Below are 4,351 nucleotides of genomic sequence, written 5' to 3'. Positions count from 1 at the left end.
GACGGGCTGTCCCAGGCTGGGCCTGGGGAGCAGAGGAGGATCAGGCAGGTGGGATGACGCTCCTTTCCTTGCACTCCTCTGCTTTCCGGCAGTTCCAGGTACTGCCTGAGTCACGGGAATACCTTTCTGCTTAATAACTCTTGATAAATTTGCCTTCTAAGAGGTGGTTGCTGTTGCAACCTGAGTATATACCATAGTACTCATCTTTCTTGTGTCACTTGTGAGTTGAGATTTCTGCTTTATTCACTCTTTCTTTGTGTCTTCTTGTAGGCTGAAAAGCTAAGATCTTGTTAACTTAAGGAGTTGTAGCCCTATATGTCTCTGCTAATGCTTATTACCTGTTTCTGGATCTTTTCCAATTAGTTGTTAGGCTTTTCAGTGTGGGAGAGGATCATGTCTTTGCATTTGGGGTACAGATGTACTGTGGATGTGTACACTGATGTAAGAAAGCTTCAATTTTGTAGTTTCTGACTTCCTCATGATACCTTGTGTTCTGGTTAGCTTATTGCTTACTAGAATTAAAACATTTAAGACCTTTATGAAGCTATTTAGTATAGTTCAGTAACTGTCTTCCTGAGTTTTGGTAGCTCAAAGTCTATCATTTCAGAAAGAAAGTTATGATTGTTTTGGGTTTTTTTTTTAACTAGTAAAAAAAATTACAGTAGATGGAAATGAGTAATTACATTATAGGTTTGGGGGTTTTTTGATTCCCCACAGTATTTAGAAATTCCAATTATTATTTTTTTTTTTCCAAGGGGAAAGAAAAACAGAAGCCTTGCAGAAATTTTACGACGTTGGTGCTGTCTCATTAGAGATAAGCAAGTGGCCTCTGGCACTTGGCAGTTCAACTGCCATAGTTGCCATCCTGGTCTCAGGAAGAGTATTTGTGTTGAGTTCATCTCGACTTTGAGGTCGATATTCCTAAATGGCAAGTGTGTGTTGCTAAGTTAAAGAGCAGCTGAGTTGCGACTGGTGGTGTAACTTGGGTGTGTCTGTGCTCACTGGTAGATGGCTCAGTGCATCTTGCAGCTTGGTGCTGGGTTTAAAGGGGGGGAATCCTACTCCAGAGGCCACTCCTACTCCAGAGTGATAAGGAAAAAGGGGAAGGGGCGGTACTGCCATTAGCCAGACCTCTTCCTTGCCTTTATTCCCTTATCATCCTCGGAGCATGAGGCTGTTTGACCCTGTGCAGGCACTCCTTCAGCTGCTGGCTTCCCAGGGTCGAGCCTGCAGACCTGGCATCTCTGCTCTGCTACAGCGTTTTTTGGAAAATAGAGTTTAAAACTATTTTGGCCTCCCTCTCTCCTTTTCTCCACACAGAACAGCTCTGTGTGTAGCACTGCACAAGCCGTGGGGAAGGGGCTGGGATGGCACAAGTGGTAGAAGCACAGCAGAGCTGGACTGATTTATTCAGAGCTGTGTGCAGGATGATGTTAGGTTGCAGTACTGCTGCTTAATGACATCAGTGTTCTGTGCACAAGAAGCTGTGACTTCAAAGTGGCAGTGATGCCTTAGATCACTGCTGCAACTGGGTGACTTAAACCTTTTAGGCCAAACCTTAATTCTGAGGATAGAGGGAGAGAAAACATGTTGTCTTTAAGGTTTGCTTTTGAAAGCTTGTGGTTTGAATCTCAGAAACAAAATTTAAAGCAACTGCACTTTTCTTGTCTCTCAGGCTCGATCTAGCCTACAAGATGGTTTTCTTTTCCCCTGGGAGTGCATTGTGGAACTGAGGAGTCAGGGACAAAGTCACATCTCAGGTCAGATGCTATGGCTAAGTCAGGCATAAGCTGAAACAAAGATACCATGAAACTTCAAAGGGAAAACCATGGAGATCTCTGTTAAAAGTGCATAAAGAAATGTTATTTTCTCTCTTAATTCTCTCAGTTTTTCAGAATATTGTAAGAATATACTGATCAGTATACAAAATGCACTGATCAGCTGGGAAACTTGGCGGATAGTTTATGCTGATGGATGGAACAGTCTTAACAATGAAAAATCATCAGAAACACATAGAAGAGCTCCACTGTTGACATGGTGTTTTGCTGTGCCTAATACTTGTTGTCTTAGAGACAAAAATTTGAGTGGCAGAATTGGAGCCAGGGTTTGGGACCAGTCCAAAAGACCACCTCATCCAACTCTTTTACACTGGCAGCCAGAGCTGTTTTGGCTGTTGCTGGTGGTAGAAATGCTGTAACACCACAGAAGGCATCACTGTTTCTCTTCGGTTTTATTTGTTTTAAGTTTGTGGTTTCCTGTTGCTTCCACAGACTTCAGGGATTGATAATTCAGGACATTCCATATTGTTGTCAATGTCCAGCCTCTATGTCAATGTTCAGTAAATTTTTGATATCAGACTCTTCCCGTGTTTTACAGTTCTGCTGTGTTGAATGTTTTGGTAAATTAATCTGCGAGAAATTAAGTTTTACTTATTACACAGAACTTCCATCCAGCCTTCTCTGTTGGTTTCTTTCTAATATAATCACTCCCAGCCTCTTCAGTCATAGATTCCAGAGATTCAGCTGTCAGTTTACAATGATCTCTACCTAAAGGCATTACTATCTATTTAAAATTGATCAGTGTAATTTGGTTCAATGTCAATGTAAAGGAGGGCTAGTGCAGCGTTAATTTAAAATCTCTGGAAGATGTTTTGGAAACTATTGCTTGAAGAAAAAGGCAAAGAAGCGTTGTTACAAATTATAAATAGCTTTCTTGTTTGAAAAAGTGTGTATCAAAGTGTGTATTCCAGGGTATATCAAAGGTTGTTTTTTCTTCCCTGTTTTGTGCAAGTTTGCCCTGATAACTAGGAAGGCAATGCTATTGATTTTACAGCTCTGGAGTCAGTCATTGGGATTGAAGGTGATCTACAAGCCAGAGCTCACAGTTTTTCTGTGTTAACTACTTAGGTAGGTAATCCCCCTGGTATGCAACTGTGTTGCTTAATGCTTTGACCCTCTGACTCGGTTTGAATAAGCTCATGTTCTGTGTCCCTGCTGACCTTTTGCAGTCAGTGTGGTCTTGGATTGAGCTCTCAGAGAAATTGACCACTCGGGGTTTACCCTCCTAAATGGTAAGATTTATTCCAAATCCTTATTTGCATGGGGAGGACATTTTCTTAGATGTGAAGAAGTAGTCTCTTTGCTGTGGTTGGGAAATTTTGAAAGAACAGCTTATATGTTCAGACTAGGTGGTTATTTTGGTGGGGAGGGGGAGGTTGTGTGTGGTTATTTTTAAGTTATTTTCATTGTTGTTTTTTTTTGTTTGTTTGTTTGGTTTTTTTTTTCCTTTAAAGGCTACAAGGTCCTTTCAGAATCCTTTAAACTTGCAATGTGCTTGAAACAGAAGTATGTCAAAGAGGGACCAGAGTATCATTGCTCTGGCTTGGTTTTAAATCTTATCTAGAAGGGAAAGTAGATTGGTTCAAAGTACGATGTTGCATTAGTAGCATTTCAGTTTTTAACTGATAGAGTTCACATGGCAATTCTGAGCTTGTATTTTTCTACTGCATTTTGTGTCATAAACTCTAACACCAGAATAACATTTTAAGGGAGGAAATCAGAAGAACATGAGTCCTATCCAAGAAGCAGTCAGTTCTTCAGCTGGAAGATGATCTGAATATACTAAAGTTATTAAGCTTTTGGTAGTCAGTATCATGGAAGCTAGTAACAGTTAAGCTTTGTGAGCTCCTAGTTCTCTGGACTATGTTGCTGGAGATCACCATTCATGATAACTGTCTAGTAGATTATGTGAAAGATTTTATAGAAGTCCTTTCCTAATGTGTGTTTGTGCTTGCATCATTTGACATCTCTAGGCTAGCAGAAGATGAAGCTGTTACTGAAGTGACCGGTGGCATTTATTCCCTGAGTTTGGGAGGGTTGATTTCTAATAGTATGGGTGTCACCAGTTGTGCCACCTCAAAAGCTGGCACTATGCTTAATCTAGCCACAGAGATGTGCTTTACGTGTTCAACTTGATTTGCCTCATCAATTCTGAACTCTAAATGAAACTAGATTCCTAGTTTGTAAAGACTTGGCAAAGTAATTAAAGCTTATATGTTTCTGATACAACAAAGCCACACAGGGTGCCACCCTAATGACTAATACCATCATGTAGTGTCTTTGCACAGTAATGTATAATAATTTCAAATATAAATTAGGAAACACATGTTGTAGGGAAGGGAGTTTACATGAATGAAATCAGTATCAATCAATCTGAAATTCCATGTAGTGAAAAATGATAGAAAAGCTTTATGCTGCATGGTCTCTGAGAAAAGAAGGAGTTCTTAATATTTTAATTAAGTATTAGGTCACTGCAAGCAGTTCGTTGCCAGTCTCTTGGACCTCTTGGTAGA

Source organism: Chaetura pelagica, unplaced genomic scaffold (assembly GCF_000747805.2).
Source record: "Chaetura pelagica isolate M959 unplaced genomic scaffold, ChaPel_1.0 scaffold283, whole genome shotgun sequence".
Classification (NCBI taxonomy): domain Eukaryota; kingdom Metazoa; phylum Chordata; class Aves; order Apodiformes; family Apodidae; genus Chaetura; species Chaetura pelagica.
This window is presented reverse-complemented; position numbering follows the sequence as displayed.